The sequence below is a fragment of the Spermophilus citellus genome, assembly GCF_964194105.1.
Source record: "Spermophilus citellus genome assembly, chromosome: 2".
In the NCBI taxonomy this organism is placed as follows: domain Eukaryota; kingdom Metazoa; phylum Chordata; class Mammalia; order Rodentia; family Sciuridae; genus Spermophilus; species Spermophilus citellus.
Window position 1 is genome coordinate 6030633 of NC_138183.1, and position 20580 is coordinate 6051212.

The following is a 20580-nucleotide window of genomic DNA, read 5'->3' on the forward strand; positions in this document are numbered from 1 at the left end:
CATTTGAATGGCTTTTTCCCAGTAAAAGGATTCAGCACGTGCTCTCTCTCTTTCCCTGGACCCCTAAGATCAGAGGAGCCATCACAGGACCCAAAGAAAAAGGTATCTCTGTCTCTTGTGTGATTATTTCATTCATCCAGCTCACCTGGAGTGACCCTGAGTGTTTTAGTGGTGGAACGCGACACTTGCCTGTGATACCAGATACTCAGGAGGCTGAGGCAGGAGGATGGAAAGTTCATGGCCAGCCCCAGCAACTTAGCAACAGCCTGTGTCAAAATAAAAAATAAAAAGGGCTGTGGATGTAGCTCAGGGATAGAGCGCCCCTAGGTTCAATCCCCAGTACTGAAGGAAACAAAAAATTATGCTGAGGGAAAGCAGGCCAGACAGAGGCCACATGTTGTCTGATTCTGTTCGAAGAATCGTATAAACAGAATCTGAAAATCTCCAAATAGGTAAATCCAGAGGGGCAAAAAATAGATTAATGGTTCTGGTGATGACAGTTGCACAATCTCGTAAATGTACTAAATACTGTAAATTGTACACTTTAAAATGATTTAAAAAGTGAACTTTGTGAGTTTTGTGTATTTCAACACAATGGTTTTTTTTTAAGGGTAGGTTGTGGCTGCTTGGGGAAGGCAGATGGAAAACCAGAGTGAGGGGGATTTCAACCCACCAAGAGACTTGGAGAGGCCAGCTGGGGCTCCCTCTGCCTTCAACTGATGTGGAGTCCAGCCCCTGCAGTGGGGCGCTGGATTCTGTACCCCAGCCAGAACTCTGACTGCTCCAGACCCCTCACTGCTAGTCGCTTTAATTACCTGACAATTCAATTCATCCTCAGGAAGTCTCCACCAGAGAATTCAGTGTCATCAAGATGATGTCAATCAAGGAAACAGATCCCTCCTAACCACTGAGCCGTGACCGCTGCCCTTTGATTAAAGCAGAGAAATGCAAAAGGAACCAGATTAAAGACGTTTGGATTGATGATGCTGGGACTGCTTCCCAAGAATCCGCATTTGGAAAATCTGAAGAAGAAAAATGGCACTTCCCGGCCCAGACATCAGACCATGACCTTCCATGCCTGAAGAGGAGCTGCTTGCCAAGGGCCAAGATTTATGGGATGGACTCAGTTACCAAAGGAAATCTGATGGCCTCTCAACTGACATTTAGTAGAAACCAGCCTCCTCCGCAGGGATGAAATCCTCAAGAACAAGCGGTTCCTTGCTGTTGCACAAGGGACATCACAGACCTCGTGGGGTACATTGGCTGTGAGTGTGGCTCAACTGAAAATCAGTGGGACCGCTCCTTGTGAGGCTCAGTGGAAAGCAGAACCTGCCTCTGGAGCTCGGATGCCGTTACCCGCCTCCCCATCCGCTTTTGCAACTGACACTCGAGTGCACCCATCAAATACATCATTCTCTCCTCTGGTTCTGGGGCCAGAGACACAGAAAAGCTAGACAGAAAGTCCAGTTCCTGGCAGGGCAGGGACAATAGAATGAGCCAAGGCCTCTAGCCATCAGACTAGGGCTGCGATGGCCTCTGGGCTTGCTTCGGTCTGGGTAGCACCAAGTGAGTGTGATTCTGCAGCTCCCTGGCAGGCGCCCGCTAGTGCTGCTTAAATCAGCAAAACTTCAAAGGATGGATTCCCACAGGTATTCCAGAACCCGCTCTGCACGTGACCCAGGAGAACCAATCAGGTCGCGCCATCTCACGAGCTGCAGCATGATTGGTCTAGAGGTGGTCACGAGACACTCACGCAGCCAATCAACTTCTTTCCCTGGGATATTTCTCAGGGGCAGAGTCTCTCTTACCGCTGGGGGCATAGGACTCAAAGGCTATGAAGGGTCCCTGTCAGCAGCCACGGTCCCCACCCCAGTAAGGAGCTGATGTGCATTCAGGGAGAGGGAAGCCTGGAGAGATGAGAAGCAGAAAGAGGAAGAGAGAAATGTGATATCCTTGGAGTCCCTGTGCCCACCATACTTGTGCGTGACCGTGTGAATTGTCAAGTTCTCTTTCCTTGTGTGGCTTGTCCTGGTTGGATTTCTGCAGTGTGAGGATGGCCTTAGGCCTGAGCCTAAGCAACTCCATTTTGAAGACTCCAGTTTGAAACCTGCAGTCTCCCCAGGCACACCCACAGAGCCCTCCAGTGTGGCCTCAGACAAGTTGCTTCCCCTCACCCTGATAAACAGTGAAGCCCCTGGCAGGCTGTCCTCACCTGATAAGAGGGAAAGGGAGAAGATCGGGGTGGAGACCACCAGACCAGATGTTTGGACCCCAGGGTAAATGATGTCATGGAGAAATCCGGTGGTAGCTGATAAGGATGGTAAGGGGGGTCAAAAAGCCCCCAAGTTGTATAAATAATAGAGCTGATGAACAAGGATGAGGACCTGACATCTCCTCACTGTCATCCTTTCCTGATCCTCTGCGTGATCCTCACTCTCTCACACTCTACCGACTGTCTGAACCTTAGTGAGGGCCACAACTTCTCCCTATGACCTTCTCCTCATCCAGTCATCCACTCCACGCCAAGAAAAGCCTGCCTTGGTTCCGAACCTGGGCACCATGGTCTGAGTGAGTGTGCGTCTTCTGGACATAAAGCCTATGGCTTGAGACTTTTGAACTTAGCATGCAGAGGGAATGTCTGGCATTAGCCTATCATGATTAAGTGTGTTTGCAGTGCTTAGAATTAATCTAGAATTGTATGCTGTGAATTAATTAATCTAGAGTTGTTTGCTGTGAATTGATTATGTCTATTGCAGTGCCCAGTTAAGGATCATCATTTTCTTGATTAAGAACCTATGGAGTGGGCTGGGGATGTGGCTCAAGCGGTAGCACGCTCGTCTGGCATGCATGCGGCCCGGGTTCGATCCTCAGCACCACATACAAACAAAAGATGTTGTGTCCGCTGAAAACTAAAAAATAAATATTAAAATTCATTCTCTCTCTCTCAAAAAAAAAAAAAGGACCTATGGAGTGAAACTGTATTGAGTGAATAAAGCATTGAAAGGGACATTCTTTATTTCTCCCCTCAGCTGCAATTTTGCCCCCTCGCGACATGCAGTTTGTAACACAAGTCCTATATCATGAAGTGGGGAAATGTGCTTTATTCAGGGATGGACACGTGATCCTGCCTTCTCTTCAGATGGCAGCTGATTGATGGTGAAACAGAACAAAATCCCTGAGCTGAGCACCGAAGCACCTCAGCCAGGAGGCAGATGGCATCATCAGTGAAATGGTCTGGCATCCAGCAAGCCCTCAACAATTGCAGAGTGAGAAAGCTACGGTCACTCCTACTAAGAGCTCCTTCCCTTTTACAGCTCAGCCAAAGGAGAGGGGCAGTTGAGGATTTGGGATGGGTTATTTTCCCCTTTCTTTCCAAAGAGCTGTGAGTAAGGCTCCACCCCAAGTGGCTCCTCTCAGCTCTCTGAACTTGATCAAGGGGAAAAAAAATATTATTTTTTTTATGTAGCCAGAAAACTCTGCTTGCTGAGGGAGTTGGTGACCTGCACTTAGAGGAAGTGGTCCACTTTAAATATAGTACTTTAATCATTGGAGTTTCTTGAATTTCAACTTGTAATATTCTGGCCAAGCCCCTCCTGGCGTGAGGAGCACCTTCCTGGCCCGGAATGAGAGAAGGCCTCCACCACACCCAGGCTCCTGTGGGCCATCCCTCACATGAATGCATTGGACATGACAGCCTGGCCCCTGCCTGACCTGTGGGCCTTGCTCAGTGAGGACACTCACCAAAAGAAACAAATTCTGACCCACAGGATCAGAGACAGGTCAGTCTTCACTGAAGACTCTGGAAATATCAGCAAAGGAGGAATTGCACCTCACGCCACGCCACTCGGCTTCCCAGAAGTCTCTTTTCAACGAGGCTCCCCAAGGCCTCTGCTGTCACAGGCTGTGCCCCACCTCCTCCCCTCTGCCTCACTCAGTTCTTCTCTCCCTTCCAAATCTGTATTTATCTTTCTCCTCTAAATAGCAGCGTGTGTGTTAGGTTAATATTCAATGGCTCGTGGTCATCTTGGGTATTCTGTCACAGCAACAGAAAGCCGATTGACACTCCCCGTCTCCTAGGTTGTTGCTGTCAGTCCCCCAAGATAACCTCCAAAATCAGCCCTTGTCCTTGACTCTTTGACCCAGGTCCTGCTTCTGGGGGGAATCTGAAATTAAGACAGGACTGGAGCAAACCTGGGCAGTGACCACCCAGCGTAATCCCAGGACAGGAAATGTCAACCCGTAGTCCAAGAGTATCCCTGGGCCCTGCAGGCAACGGTCCCTAAGAGTCTGCCAAGAGCCCCCCTGGACTAAGTGGGCTTCCTGAAGCCGACCTCAAGCAGGAAGGGCAGAAAGGGTGTGGCGTCTTTCGTTGAGTGTTTTCGTGGGCCAAGGGCTTCCCATGCATCCTCCTGGTTAGCTCCATGCTGCCCCCAGGAGGCAGGTCCTATGGTGTGCCCCGCCTCACAGAGTGCGCTGTCCCTGCAGAGTCGAGTCTTCTGGGGATTCTTCCTCAGCACACAGGCAGGGAGGGTGGCCTCCCTCCCCTCTGCCCCCACCCCACCCCAGGCTGCTAGGGTCAGACAGAACCCACTCGAAGCATCTGTCCTTAGCCACACTCCCATGGAGAGGAGTGTCCTTCCCTCCCACAGATCTACACGGGTCACCCCCATTTTAAACATATAAGAAGGAGAAAGCCCTGGCCAGGGCAACATGGAGGAATCGCCAACATATCAGGCACAAATGGCCGCCTGCTGCAGATTCCATGCTTGCAAATGACCAGAGCAGGTCAATCCAGACTCAGCAAGTTTCCTAGTGTTGCCAGAGAACAGAGGGTGGGGGTGAGTGCTCCAATGCAGACGGGTGTCTCTTCAGACAGTGGCTCGGCATCACGTAGATGTACTAAATGTCCCTGCTTGTGTGCTTTAGGTCAATGGCTAACTTTATGTTATGTAACTTTTACCTGTACGAGATGTGTGTATATATATATATATATATATATATATATATATATATATATATATAGAGAGAGAGAGAGAGAGAGAGAGAGAGAGAGAGATTTGCAATAGGAGGAAGCATGTTGCGCAGGGCCAGCTTAGTTTACCAGAATTTGCATGGCACCTGATTGCGGTGCCCGGGACGTGCACTCAAGCTTCCTGGGAATACTCCATCTTTCCTCCTGAGCTACATGGTTAGAGCCCAAGCCATCGGAAATGACATGGTTTGGTCTTTGCTATCTGATGACACTCGTTGCAGTACAGTGTAAAATACATTCTCTTTCTTTCAATTGTCAACACGCACGCCAAGATTAAAGGCCAGACTCCACTGCTCAGAGTCACCTGCTTGAGGATCATCTGGGATGGAGCCCAGTCTTGTTAATGCTGAGACCAGCACAAGGTGCTGGTGACATGCTGGCCTGATGGACATCAGGGACAGGGGCTGTGGAAGGATTGAGTGTCCTCCCAAGTAAGCGGCTCTTACTTGTAAAGAAAGGAGTTACAAGTCATTCCATTTCCCTGCACGCGGAACATCGTCTTACCACCTTACGTCTCCTAGTCTCCTAACTTTTCCATTTCTGCTGGCCCTGAACAAAGCTCCACCCACGCTTTGCCATTCTGGTCAGGGAATTTCCAGGCTCCTTGGTAACAAGACAGCACACAGCAGGGCCCTGGGGGTCGCTTCTCTGCTGATCTTGCTGTCTGTGTCCTCTTGGCTGCAGGAAAGGAGGGTGGAGGGCGGGAGAGGCAAGATCAGTTCTAAACACCCCCGCAAGAGGCACCCAGTAGCTTCCTGTGTGAGGACCGAGCCCCCTAACTCCCTGGACTGTGCCCGCCTGAGGCAAGAGCTTTCACCCTGGTATTTGCCCAAAGTACCGCTTTTGCACCCTGAGGACTTCAAGTGTTGAGAGTGCTCCAGAGAAGGCCCCCGGCAGGTGCAGGGGCAGCACAGGGATCCTCCCTCTGCTCCCTGCTGGCGCAGGATGAGCTCCCGGTTCAGGGGATTTTCTCCTCTCCAGTTGTGGACTTGGACCAGGACATTCAGCACAGACTGTGGCCCTTCTCACCAGCGGCCAAATGGCAGGAAAGAGCCAAGAGCCATGTGATGGACCAGAGTAGGACCAAATGAAGGGACAGCAACTCTGGGATGGAGAGAATTGGGCAATGAGGCTTTTCACTGCTTTGCATTTGCAAGGCCTCAGACATTATTTCACTGAGGCTCGTCAACAGCCCCATGAGAAATGCTCCTCTACTACCCCACCGCACGGATGAGGCAGGCTCAGACTGGTTCATACGCAGTATTGCCCCAGAGCCCACAGCTGTCGGGGACGGAGCCAGGACCGGAGCCAGAGAAGGAACCTTAACTAACCACCAGTTAAGCTGGAAGATGAGAACCTTTGGGAGAAGGGACAAATGGCCCCGTAGGGTCCCCAAATTTAATTGGCAGTCAAATTGTCCAGCCGAGTGGCAGCTCAGAGATGCCTAGAAGCTGGTCAGGAGCGCCCAGGGCTTTCCCAGGCCCCAGCCTGCCTTGCCACGGCAGCCTCCCAGGCTCCTGGAAGTCCAGCAGATTCCTCCTCGTGGGAGAAACCCCGCCCTGCCTGCCCTGCCCTGTCTCTGGGCTGGCCAGGAGGGTGAGGATGGGCCGAGTCCTCATGGGTATCATGAGTCTCACAGGAGAGGGGCTGGTTCTTCTCCTTCCTGTGCTTCTTGAACAAGCCAGGGGTGGGAGAGACTGGAAGTCAGCAAAGGACACCGGCTGCCCTGGTGCCACAAGGGGTACCGGCTGCCCTGGTGCCACAAGGGGTGACAGGTTTGAGGGAGCCGAGGGCCCAGCTGAGGGCCCAGCTGAGGGCCTCTGCACCAGTCCTGCATTTCCTCCCACGAAGGCGCAGTCCATGGCCTTGTGGAAAATTCCAGAGTCTGGGAAGTGCCCTAAAGGGCGACCCAAGAAGGAGGACATCAAGCCAAAGGTGATGAGTCACAGAGGACATCATGGCTTTGTGTCCAGCAAAATCCTGCCTCAAATCCTGCCTCTGTCATTCGTTAGCTGTGTGACCCCAGACAAGTCACTGAACCTCTCTGGGACTGTTTTCTCATCTGAAAATTAGGGTAGTCACAGCAGCTCCCTCATGGGCATAAGAGGACAGCACTCAGGTGCAGTGGTGGCAGGGCTGTGGGTGAGGAGGGGCTGAGAGCCAGCTGTAAGTGCCGGGAGCAACCCCAACAGCTTTGTCTGCGCACCAAGGCTGTGGCTCCCAGTGGAAGGCGAGTCCTCGGACCAATCCCATTTGCTGCTCTAGGTGAGCCCAGGAGGGGCCCTGGGACCTTACCTGTGCAGGGTTGCCACCCCATTCCTGCCCAGGCCCCTTACCCACTGTCCACACCTGAGTGGTTGCCCAGCTGGGAATGGGACTGCAAGTCTCAGGCGTCTTTGGGATTCAGTGCCCCCAGTGTCCAGCAGTGGCAAGCAGGACCCTCCTCCCTCCATCTGCATTCCTCTCTTCCCCCACCTGCATTTTTCCTGCCCCTGCCCTAGCACCCCACCTCACCCCACCTCTACCTCTGTGCTCCCTCCAGACACAGGGCCCCCCCTGGATGGACCTCCCCCAAAGACCTAGCCTCCCCTCATACAGACATCGGGAGAGACCAGGGTAGCCTGCTGCTGCCCAGACTTGGACTTAGCAGAAGCAGCCTCCTTGGAACCCCTGCCTCTGATCAGACTGCATGAGACTCTACAAGCCCCTCCCTTCCTCTCTGCCTAGGCAGCCTCATCTGCAAAGTGTGAGGCGTAATACTAACACTTGTCTCAAGGGGGCGCTGCTGTAAGCCTTAATTGTGATAATGCAAGGGGATCTTACCTGCAGCAGTGTCTGGTGTCAGCTATTGTCATTGTCAGGAACATTGCCATTGTTCTTTGCTAACTGTGAAAATGGGCAGATGCCGCAGTCTTGGCTGGGCACAGAATCACGAGCCAATCAAGCAGGAACAAAACTTTATTTTGAAAAAGCCGCTAACACTCTCAGCGCCAGCAAGTCAAAAACCGGTCCTCCCACGAGGGTGTCCGACCGGAACCGCACGCCGACCGGAACCCCCCCGTCTCCTCCCACCTCCTCCGGAATTCCCTCCTACTATCCTTCCCCAACCAATGGGAACTCTCCAGCAGTCCCGTAAAGTCCCGTAACTTGAGTCCGGTAGCAGGCCAAGGTGAACAGCGGGAGTCCAGTTTGCATATGAATGTAAATTTTAACATAATCATCTCAGTGGCTAGCTGGCGTCACTTTACAACCAAAGGTGCCATACATCGTATATATGCTTGTGGCTCCTAGCAGGCAGAGTCACAGAGAAGAGCCACACTGCTGGGCTTTCCAGGAAGCCTAGAACAGAAGCACTTAAGGCATGTACTCAGCGTGCCAGGGCCAGGGCCATCCCCAGAAGTGACCTCGCGTCTTTCTGTGTGGATTCACCCTCTAGGGAAACCTGACATCTCAGTGCCATGGGTGCCTGCCCTTGGCTCCATCTGCATTCCTCTCTTCCCCCACCTGCATTTTTCCTGCCCCCGCCATTGGCTGCCTGAGATGCCCTTCCTTCTCCTCTTCGCCCATCTGGATCCTGAAATCCCTCAAGAGCAGATAATGCTTCTCCTCCTGCAGGAAGCCCTCTGGAAGCCCTCATGCTGCAGTGGCATGAACAGCCCCTGGTCTTACGGTGGGTCTCCAGTTGGCATCGCCCTTGTGTGGCTGGTGCTCATGACCTTTCTCTGTGTGTCCTGCTTCTTGAACCAGGCTGCCCTGCACAAAAGGCTGTGGCCAGGGCCTGGCATCGCACCTGCCCCACGCCTGCCTCCCAGGCTCTCATTCACGCCTGGGGAAGCCAGAGCAGGACTCTAGTTAGCTTTGGCTTGTGCCTGGAAATCTCTCGATGACTCTGTCTTGTGTTAATTGATGAGTGCAGGGGCTTTGAGGCGGACTGGAATCCGAGGGGGGGCCTGAGATTTTCCCTGACAATGATTCCCTTCCAGTGACGGGGCCTCCCTCCATCTCTCCCTCCTCCCAGCTTGCCCACTGTGCCTTCACCCAGTCCCAGCTCTGGCCCTCCATGACGCACACACCCACTCTGCCTAGGCCAACAGGCCCCCTGACGCCCAACACACCAACCAGGGCTTCAGAATCCTGGAGATTAAGGTGGGTCCTTGACAATATCAAAGACTTCCCCTGGCCTCTGGGCAACCAGCCACCCAGGGTTAAGCTAGGACCTACTCCTGACATACGACCATGGTACCAAAGTAACTGTACCCCACTTTCTTCCTGATTCTCTAAGGGGGAAAAAAGCTGTTTTACCCCCTCCATGTTGTCTTAACCTCTGAGATCTGCTTGCGTGGGTGGCTAATTTGGGGTCTCTGGGTAAACAGCACAGTTTCTGAGGCAAGAAATTGAACAGAACTTGAGGTCTGGTCCCTAGGTCTCGAGGGCCCTGGCAAAGTCCTTCCTGAGCCCAACGTGAAGACAGCCTGCCCAGCGCCCTCCCTGTGGCTTCACCCAGCTGGCCTAGGCCTCCTGGGCTCCCAGCCAATCCACAGCCTCTGGATCCCAAGTCCTTCAGCAAAAGACCACTGGTCTTACAGTGGGTCTCCAGTTGGCATGTCGCCAACTGGAATGTCACCCCCAGGAATCCTTCTGGCTGAACCCTCTGTCCCTGGAGGCTTGGAGGGCAGAGGAAGGGGGAGTGGGGAGCAGTACCGGAGCACATTGCACCACGGTTTTTATTAAGTCATTTTAGCAAACACTGAGACCTCAGGGGCAAACATTTGCAGGTGGCATCAAGTCACTGAAAGTGACTCAGAGGATCACGCGGTCTATCAGGCAGAATATAAATTGGGCTGTTGACAAGGAGACCTGGGGCGCATAATCAAGATAGATGCGAATTTCTCTTCCTTGTCATAGTCCCAGTGTAAATGGTCCAGGGCTGGTGTGGTGGCTCTGTGGAGTTGGGGACCCAGTCTAGGAAGACTTGTTTTGGAGTCCCCAGGTCCAGTCAGTAGGAAGGGGATGGGGGGGGGGGCTACACTCATTGCTCTCACCCCATTGATCAGAACTGTGTCACATGGCCACGCCCAGCCCCAAAGGGAGGCTGGGAAATGTAGTCCTCTGTTCCACAAGGTTTGTGTCCTCCTAAAAAGAGAGGCAGGGAAAAAGTAGGGGCACTGCCATACCTATGTGGGCTCACTTTGCCTACAGTCAGGCAGCCTTCAAAGCCCTCCCCATGCTACTTTCCTGACCAGGTGCTCCACACCAGGAAGCTGGAGGGCATTTCCTGGGCAGGAAGTGGAGGGATACTTTCTAACAGGCAGATGTGAGTTTGCACCTGGGGGCAAGATGGACAACCCTTGGTAAAGAGACAGGGGACCATCCTGAAGGACTCCCTGATGCTACTGCACCCAGGGCATGGCAGCCACCTGAGCCATCCTTGGAAGGCAGGGGGCGGGGGGGGGGGGGGCGAGGAGCCTGGGTTTGTGCCCCTGCTGGACCTCGACCCACAGCAAGCTGCCCAGGGTGGGCTGGGCCAGGAGCAAGTTAGCTAAAGCCTGACCCAGAGCACAGCAAGGGGCCATGACCTGCCACGAGCCCTCAGATCCAGGAGATCTGAACTGTGGTCACCCTGGATCCTTCCAAGGCTGCCTGCACAGGTAGGTCCCGAGCTACCTCCAGCATCGGGCAGCCCCCACTGTGAGCTCACCATAACTGGAAACTTCACCCAGCTACCTGCAGAATGGCCTTTTGAGCCACATCCTGGTGTTTCCAGAGAAAATACCAGTGGAGTTGTGTGGGCTTGCAGATGACCTCCGGCTTCCCGCTGGGGACAGTCCCTGAACGCTGAAACTCACTGCGTGGGGCAGGGCCCCTCCTTGGCGGGCAGGCACAGGTGTGTGGGTGAACACTTGGACATTTGGCAAAAGGTGATCTAAACCGACTTTCCTTGCAACATCCAACCAAGTGGCAGGGTGTGGGGGACAGAAAGCCTGTCCCTGAGAACACATGCCTGACGGATGCCAAGGAGAGGAACCCGGCTGGCACGGGGTCTGCTTGGAGAAGTCTGGCTCTTCAGCACAGCGATGCACAGTGCTGGGGCCCAGCGTGGCCACAGGAGACCCCACCTCCGTGTGTCCCCCCACCTCTGTGGCTCTGCTGGAAGGTGGCCTGGTCCCAGGCAGTGGCTCATCTCAATGCAGGCCTCTCCTCTTGCTCTGGTCCCCGGGTCTCTCAAGAGCCTCTGGCGGAGAGCAGTAGCCTCTACCCAACAGGACTCTCTCGACTCCATGTTGCCTTTTATTCTTCCCCAAGGTCCTGTTTCAAAGCAAGGCCTGTCGCATCCGCAGAGCCCTCTCTCCCAACCTGGCGGGGCCCATGCCCTGAGCAAACACTAGGTGATCTGACCAGAGGCCAAGAGGAGGCCCCTCCAAGATCCCAGGGTCCAGCTGAGGACCACATGTCTTAGGGTCCTGCAGGGCTACCTACCATCTACCACTGCGGCCCTGTGTGGTCAGCAGTCCACCCCTGGGCTCTCAGCGCCTGGCCTAGCTCAGGTGCCCAAGTCTCACCCAAGTGACTGAAGGAGTAGCTGAGTCCAGTGGAGGCCGACTCCTCTGAGGGCCAGCGGGACATCCTACAGTGCCATCGTTGGCCAAGTCCCCACACCAAGTGCCAGCCCAGCCTGGGAATGTGTTAGGAGTGCAGCCCCCAGACCCCCGCCCAGATGGGGCTCTGCAGAGACTCCGGGGGAGGGAGGGCCGGCACCCCGGCCTTGCACCAGCCTGGGGGGTTCGGACACAACGACCCTGAGGACCCCTGCTCTAGGCCAACGGTGTGCGAACACTTAACAGCAGGGTCCTCTCAAGGGCAGGAAGGAGACGCTGCCTGTGGTAGGTGGCTGGCTCGGCCCACTGCCCGCTGGCCTCCAGCAGCTCGGAAGCTGCCAGTTTAGTCACCTGCCCAAGGCCCTCGCTTTGCACGGGGTTTCTCTTGAGGAAAGGAAGGTGCCACCCAAAGCAAGAGCAAGGGTGTCCCCGGAGGAGGACGGCAGGGGAAGCGGAACGGGAAACAAACAGACAAAGCACCAGGCGCCCACAGGAGGCCAGGACAGGTCAGGAAGCGTGTTTAATTGGCAGGACACAGACGACATACAGCGGGGAGCACGGGAGGCTGCCTGGCCTCACCCAGGCCGCACACCAGACAGGGGCCTCCTTTCCCTCTCCCAGAGACAGACAGACAACATCCCCACGAGACCCCGCGGAGCTGGGCAGGCAAGCGGGGGCACAGACAGCCACGGCCAGGAAGCGTTGCCCGTCTTGTTCTCGTCTTTGCAAGTCACCCACATCACTTTCAGAGGCGCAGGCTTCAGGTGGGGCACAACCCGCAGCCCTGGGGCACTGGCCTGGGCTCCTGCAGGGGGCTCTGCCCAGGGTCACTCCTCGCAATGTCCCTGTCAGGCGGCCGAGCTCCCACCTGAGTGGCGGAGGAGGAACTGAGACCCAGTGAGCAGAGGTGACTGGCCCAGAGTCCCCGAGGAAGCTGCTGACCGTGGCTGGGAGTAAGATGACCCTTCCCAGGGCCACTTCGAAGACAAAGGGAAAATGGGGACTTCTGGCTGGGAGGGAGGGCCCTGGTCTGTCCCAGTGCTGGGGGCAAGATGCCAAGACAGAAGATGGACCAGCTGTTTATTCAACAAAAGCCTTTTATTCATTCAAAAATTAACCATTGGGTTTATTCTGCAGATATTAAAAAAAAAGAAAGAAAGAAAGGAAGGAGGGCAAAGCTTCTCCTCAGTGTCTTAACTTGCTAGCCCCAGTGATGACCTAGCAGAGGGGCATCTGGGGGGCATGCTGCCAAAAACATGGGCCTGGGGACCCAGGGCCTCTGCAGTCACAGCCCCTTCCTAGCCTCCCTGCCTCCAGCCTCTGCTCCACACCTGTTGGGCAGGTCGGAGCCCCCAGACGCCTTTGCTGCCCACCACCACGAGGGGGCGCTCCCACTCGTCCTTGGAGCCCATAAATGCTGACACTGGAGGAAGGTGGTGGCTTTGGACTTTGCAGCAGGGGGTTGGGAGGACTTTCTCTACGGAGACACCAGGGGTCCCTAAGCATCCTGCGCCCCCTCCCCCAGAAAAGAGTGCCCCTGAAGCCCAGGTGCTCCTGTCTAAGAAATCAGCTGTCCAACGGCAGAGCCTTTCAGGGAAGAAAGGTCAACACACAGATGACACACACGTTTGCCTTGATGTTATTTTAAACGTCACCTGGTTAAATATTGGGAAATCGTGACATTCTCTAAGTCCCCGTCAACACAAAGTGGGGAGCAGACATGGAGAAAAAGGCTGGTGCTGGCCTCTGGCCCCTGCAGGGGGGCTCACGGAGGGACCAGGGCCTGGCCTCTGGGCTGCACCCAAAGAGAGCAGCAGCGGGGGGGGGGGAGGGGCCTCAGGTGGGACCCATCACTGGAGAGGCCCTCGGGGCTGGGCCTAGGATTCAGAGGGTACCTCCACAGCTAGAGACCTGGTGACCTGAAGGGACAAAAGTCAGTTCCTGTTGGCAACCGAGAGCAAAAATGGCCAGCATCCAATACCCTGCCAGGAAGGAGGGTGGCTCTTCTGTCAGCTGAGGGCTCTCAGGACATGAGACAAAGGTGTGGCCGAGGCCTGGGCCCATGGGAACACTGGGCTGTGACCCTAAGAACTGCCCACCAGGACCAAAAGCCACACCCGTGGCTCCAAACCAAAAGGCCAAGATAATGGGAGCAAGGCCAGGTACCCAGAGGCTCAGTGGACGCCTAGTGGGAGGGGCCCTAGGCTGGCCCTGGACAATCCTTGGCCACAAGTCACTTGGCCCCCATGTCTCCAGGAGAGGATACACAATTCCATCAGTCCCCCATCAAAGGCCAGTTGAGTCTCCGGCAGAGGCAGGAGAAGAAACTACCCAGGAAAGGCCTCAGGCCCATCCTCTCCTCCCAAGTCCCCAAGCCCACCCCTGCCCAAGGGTCGGCCAGAGCCAGGCACTGCCGAGATTGGTGGTTGGGCCCAGTGGCCAAGTGGCCAAACAGGAAGTTGACCCACAGGCCTCCAGGAGGCCAGCCTTCAAAGTGGCCTCTGAAAGCTGACCACTGCCCTGTCCTGTGGGGGTCTGAGGGTCTGAGGGTGGGCCAGAGTGCAGCCCAAGGGTCTTCCCATGCAAGAGGGGATCTCTGAAGGTGGATGAGCATGGAGCCAGCAGGAAAGGGCATGTGGGCCCAGAGGAGTGGCCATCGTCCTCTGCTGGAGGCTGCCTGCTGAGGTTCATAGCGGGGAGACTCCAGCCTCCTGGGAGCCAGGTGGAAACCAAGGGCAATTCAGAGCAGGACTAGGGCCAGCCCTGCCCCTCTCCAGGAGGCAAAGCAGAAGCGGGAACCTCACCCCCCACACCCGGGCCTCGCTCTCCCCAGCCTGGAGGCTGCTCTCACCAGAGCCCCCCCTTGGTGAGGACACGTGCTGGGCAGCGGGGCTGTGTCGAGGGTAGCCTGGGCCCCGTACCCAGCATCTGAGCAAAGAGCCGGGCAGGGAAGAATGCCACGTGGTCTCCTGGAGAAGGAGGCGGGACGGCAGGATGGGGGAGACCCTGCTGGTCCGCATGGAGGTGGTGGTCCCCTCCGCTCTCGGCCCCTCTCCTGGTGGGATCCCACTCTCGGGATGAGGCTCTCCATTTTCCTGCTGCTGCCAACACACACACACACACACACAGATAGGGCTGGAAAGCGAAAAAATGTCCCCTGTTTGTCCTCAAAAAATTGCTAAGGACCCAGAGGGCGGAGGAGGGATGGAGGGGCGCAGGGCGCGGGGACCAGGAGGAGCCTCAGGGCTGAAGGAACAGCCGTCCAGGAGCCGCTGATGAATTTCCACCGTCCCCTGCTCCCAACACCAAGCACAGGATCTAAAAAAAGAAAACGGTTTTTTGGCTTCTGGGCCGCTGCAGGCCACCAGGCTCCGGCGAGCGGGCAGGCGGGTGAGGGCGGCATGTGTGAACGGAGGCCCCGCGTCCCTGGGACTTGGGACAGGAGGCAGCAGCAACGGTTACGACCAATAAATAAAGGATATCAGTTATATAGGAATATTAAAAAAAAATCTCACTTTCCCCACGAAAAGCACAATACTGTCATCACAGAAAACAGTTGTCATCCGAGGAACCATCCTGGCCACACGGGCTCTTGCTGCTAAAGGACAGGACAAGGACGTGAAGCAGGCAGCCGCCAGCCCGGGCCACCTGCCGCAGAGGGACCAGGCGGAGGCAGAGTTCTCTGAGCCCAGGCCTTCTCCCCAGCGGTCAGTATCTTCTAGAACAGAAGGTAGTGGGTTTTTTTTTTCCTTTTAAAATGTCCGTTTGAAATAAAAAAACGAAGCTCGGGTGCAGGAGATGGGGGGAGCCCGAGGCTGCCACCCGCAGCGAGTCCTTGGTTTTGCAGAGGGCTAGAGGCTTCCGATCCGTTTTGTCATTTTTTGTTTTTTTGGACAAGCAGAGGTTGTTGGCGATTGGAGCCGGTGGCTTCGGCAGGTGGGCGCAGGTAGGGGGCAAGGAGAGCCGGGGCCTCAAGTTCAAGGGTGGCCAGCTGCTCGGGCGCAGAGGAAGGTGGGGGGCACGGGGAGGAGTCGGGCTGGTGGCCTCGCGGCCTTGAAGGAGGAGACTGGTCCCCAGGCATCTGGAAGACACAGGACGAGAGGCGGGTTACCGGTGGCAGAGGCTCAGTGGAGGGCAGGTGGCACTCTGGTGCCCTCTGACACCACCACTGGGCTCTTCAGGTGGGTCCCTGTAAATAAGTGAGAAGCTCAAGAAGCTCACCACTGACCGTCTGTCAGAGCAAAGAGAAAAGGAAGAAGGGGCAGCCTAGGGCTCAGCTCAGTGGCCGATCAGGAGGCACCCCGGGCAGAGCAGCCTGGTGGCCAAGGCAGGGACCGCCACTCAGCAGCACCGTCACTAGGAAGATGCAAGTCAAAACCCACACCCACCAGGAGCAGGGAGCGAGGGGACAGTGCTGGGGGAGGCCACCGTGGGAAGAGTGAGGGCCAGCAGCCGACCCAGCAGACACCTGGAGAGCCAGGGCTTCCTGGAAAGCCAGCGCTGTGTCCACCAACAGATGTGGGATGAGTGACACGGGGCGGAGCCACACAAGGGACCCCGTGCGGCCATGAGGAGGATGGAAGCACGGGCCGCTGCCGTGTGGACAAACCCTGAAAACACGCTGAGCAAAAGAAATCAGGCCACACCCACGGGTCATGTGACTCCTTTTACATGAAACATACAGAACAGGTAAATCCAAAGGGACAGAGAGCAGCCTGTGTGTCCCGGGGACTTGGGGGCAGGGGAGGGGGGTGGGGACAAGGTGCCTATGGGGAATGCAGTGATGGGAATCTTTCGGGCCCAGCTAGAGGAGGCGACTGCAGAATGTGGCGAATGTGCTAAACACCCCCCAGATCTCACCTTCATCCTGGGGCTCGGGAGGCTGAGGCAGGAGGATCGAGAGTCCAGAGCCTGCCTCAGAGACTCAGTGAGGCCCTAAGCAACTCAGTGAGGCCCTGACTCTAATAAAATACAAAAAAGGGCTGGCGATGTGGCTCAGTGGCGGAGTGCCCTGGGTTCAATCCCTGGTGACTCTCATGGTAAGTCTGTGACGGTCTGTGTCATCTACCACCTTCTCTCGGGCCGGATCTGAAGACGTGCTGAACCCTACGTCCCTGCTCCACCTGATGGACAGCTGTGGGCGGCTGGCCCACGGGGAGCCCACTTCCTGACTCGTGCAGGGGGTCCCTGGGGCTGGGAGCAGGGAAGCCACTGTGGCCAGGTATAAAGGAAGGGGGGACACCGAAGCTCAAGGGAGGGGGAAGGGACAGAGCAGGAGTCCAGGGGGAGAGTCTGTGTCCACTCACTGGCCTCTGGCTGCCTGCAGGCCCTGGAGGTTCGGCCTCCGTGGCCTGCAGCTCTGTGACCTGCCTACTCTTCCCGCCACAGCTCAGGGCAGCTCAAGAGGCTTCGACTGGGAGGTGGCTCATGTCCCAGCGTGCCCAACAGTGGATCCACTGTGTCAGCTGGTGGGATAAACCACAGCACAAAGCTTATCCAACGCACCCAATCCATAAGCTCATGGCCGTGTGTTCTCATAGGACTTCACTGGCCACCTCCAGAGGATGTCAGAGAACAAGAGCTCGTTCTGAAAAGTGATCAATAAAGAGAAAGAAGCAGGCACCCCCATCTCTCCTATCAAAATCCAGTCCTGGGCAAGCGGGTGGGTGGTGAGGGGAAGTCGCCCTGGGTAGGATTAATCCAGCTGGCAGTGAAGGAGGAAGCCAGCAGGGAGCCTGCCCTCTGCACCACTGGGCACAGAACAAGGCACCGTGGCATCCCTGGCCCGCCTCCTGGGGACGTGCACACCACCGTCCCACACAGCTCCCACCAGCAATGGGCCACTCTGGCTCCCAAGCCAGTCTGCCCACTCAGAGGAAGGGCAGGAGCAGTGGCACCACAACAGCACCATGAGGGGCGGCAGCACACTCCGGACGGTGGGAAAGGCTACAGGGTGTTATCCACCAGGCGTCTACCTACAGCAGCAAGAAGGAACAGGGAACGGAGAACACAGTGGGGTCAACTCAAGAGTCCGCTCCACCAACTGCCATGTGCACACTCTCCAGACTCTGATTTCAGTAAACAAAGTAAGAGGAAAACATCGGTGAAATAACGGAAGCTACAATAGCAACTGGAGATTAGAAGATGTAAAAGAACATGGGCCACACGTGGGCCTCCAGGGTGCACCTGTCATCCCAGCCGCTCATGAGGCTGAGGCAGGAGGATCACGAGTCTGAAAGTCAGCCTCGGCAACTTAACGAGGACCTAAGTAACTTACAGAGACCCTGTTTTAAAAATAAGAAATACAAGGTCTGGGGCTGTGACTCAAGGGTTAAGGATCTCTGGGTTCAATCCCTGGTACCAAAAAAGAAAAAGAATATGGATTTTTTAAAGAATCTTTGACTTTTACAAATACACTTTAGAACACTTAGAATATTTACATATGAAGTCTTGAATTTGCTCCAAAATAATCCAGTGTTGGGCAGGTGGACGGCGAGAGCAGGGAGATACCGTATAAGATCAACTGTGAACTGGTGATTCCAATTTGGGTGATGGGAACATAGAATTATATTATTCTCTCTACCAGTTTGTATGACTATTCCCATAATAATAAAAAAAAAAAACCCTCCCCAGAATTTCCAACCACCCAAGTGTCCTGTGCCACAGAACTAACCAAAGTCTGGCCCAGTCATCAAATGGAATACTACGCAGCTGCAACAATGGTGGGCTCTCCTTAAAAAAAAACAAAAACACATCAACAACAACAAAAAAATCAGAGGGCTGGGATTACGGCTCAGTGGTAAAGCACCTCCCTAGCACATGTGAAGCCTGGGATTCAATCCTTAGCACCACATAAAAATAATTAATTAATTAAAGGTATTGCATCTATCTACAACTAAAAAAAAAAACACCAAAAACCCAGAACCAGAATTGCCACATGATCCTGCAATCCCACCACTGAGTGTGCCTCCAAAGAAAAGGAAACTGGCATCCTGAAGAGACCCCTGTGCTCCTGCATTCACTAGGGCACACCATGCATGGTGGCCGGGACCTGGAGTCCACCAAGGTGAGGTGCATGGACACAGTGGAATCGTGTTCAGCCACAAACCAAGAGGTTCTGTCATTTGCAGCATTGTGGATGCATGGCAGGATGTTCTATAAGGGAGGGAAGTCAGGAACAGGACGACAAACCCCACCTGTTCTTGCCCCTGTGTGGAAGCTGAAGGGTTGATCTCCTAAGCTGGGGGTGTGGTTCAGTGGTGAGCGCTTGCCTGGCATGTGCAAGGCCCTAGGGTCACATCCCCAGCCCCACAGAGGATTTTAAAAGTCGATCTCACGGAAGCAGAGAGGGAGCATAGAGTCTGGGAAGGTGTTAGGAGGGGGATGAAGAGGAGATGGCTGGGGTGGGGTGCAGCTGGGTGGGAGGAACCATTTCTAAGGTTCCAGAGCACAGCAGGAGAACTCAGTGAACGCCACCTCATTATATATCTAAAAGCAGCTGGTCAGGGGGGACTGTGACTGTCCCCAACACAAAGAAATGACGGAGGCTCAAGGGGACGATGTGCCGATTTTGCCCTGACCTGATCACCGCAGGCTGGGACATAGACGGAAAGGTCACGGCGTACCCACAGGCACGTGCAATATTGTCAGTTAAAATGAAAAACATGGTTAAAAGCCGACGTTCTCGGGCTGGAGACGCAGCCCAGGGTACAGCACGTGTCCCGCAGGTGTGAGGCCCTGGGTTCCGTCCCCAGAAGCACAAGAAATAAAATGATCTCAACAATATTTAATGATGCAGAAAATAAGTGTGTTTTGGTTCCTGAATAGGCCAGTGACTTCCGTGAAGCTGATTTACCTAGGAACAGTGACAGACCAGGGAGCCGAGCACAGAGAGAAGTCACGGACTCCACACAATGCGGCTGCATGTAAGTAGTATAGAGCAGGCGGCCAGCAGAGCCGCGGGGAGGGGGGGACACTGGGCAGAGCTGGAAACAGGTGGATAGTGTCATGTGGGACCTTGTCACTCTGAAGGGCTTTGTCATGAAAACAGCATGACCTGGCGATTTGCAGAAGCAGCTGTGGAAAGCTAGACCAGGGCCAGGGCTCGCGGCACTAAGACCTGAACCCAGGGTGTCTCACCACTGAGCCGCATCCCAAGCCCTTTTTAATTTTTTATTTTGAGACAGGGTCTCAAACTTGCTATCCTCCTGCCTCAGCTTCCCAAGTAGCTGGGTTATATGCCTGAGCCACCTTGCTCAGCGTTTCTAAAAAAGAAATCACAGTACAAATTGATTTTAATTATATCTTCCTATGTGAGTTAGGAGTATTCCGTTTTGGAGCTGATTCTGTTTAAATGACTGTGGACACTAAAATGTTCCCCATGATCACGTCTCCGTCACACAGGAGGGCTCTTTAGAATAAATTTTTAATTGAGGTTTTCTTTAAGCACATTTTCCAGTGTCTCTTCAATTAAAAAAGGATTTTTTGTGAACAGCAATAACAACAGAAGCTTCAGAATGGAGGAGGCCTCCTGACCCAAACACCAACAGATCAGATCTGTTAATGCACAAAAGGGCAGCCCCAGCTCGGCGGAGCCTGTTCTAAGAGGGCAAAGTGGCCTCCCATCCAGAGACCCATCTGTGTGATTTCTTCACATTAACAGGAGATGTAGGAAAAAAATTATAAAATTCATTAGCATTGATGATTATTTCCAGTAAATACCTCCTTGCAAACTCATAAAGAAGGGCCGGGCGCGGGGTGCCTGCCTGTAATCACAGCGGCTCAGGAGGCGGAGGCAGGAGTTCAAAGCCAGCCTCAGCAACTTAGCCAGACCCTGTCTCTAATAAAATACAAAAGAGGGCTGAAGGAGACTCCCACATGCATCTGCCACTAAAGTCTATCTAAAAAAGACCCAAAGCAGGGCTGGGGCTGGGGCTCAGTGGCAGAGCGCTT

At 54.7% G+C, this 20580-nt stretch overlaps 1 protein-coding gene across 2 annotated transcripts in view; it reads right to left on the minus strand.

The window, feature by feature from the left end:
- Positions 1–12703: 12703 nt before the first annotated feature.
- The window catches only part of NCS1 (neuronal calcium sensor 1), a 41599-nt gene continuing 33722 nt past the window's right edge, over positions 12704–20580 (minus strand). The window contains exons 8-9 of one of the 2 annotated variants that reach the window (XR_014020400.1): positions 15144–15709; positions 12704–14946 (exon numbers count right to left, since the gene is read on the minus strand). The gene's annotated coding sequence lies outside the window, so the exon portion shown is untranslated. Of the gene's footprint in view, positions 15710–20580 lie in introns of both variants that reach the window. The other variant, XM_081279169.1, reaches the window with a different exon arrangement.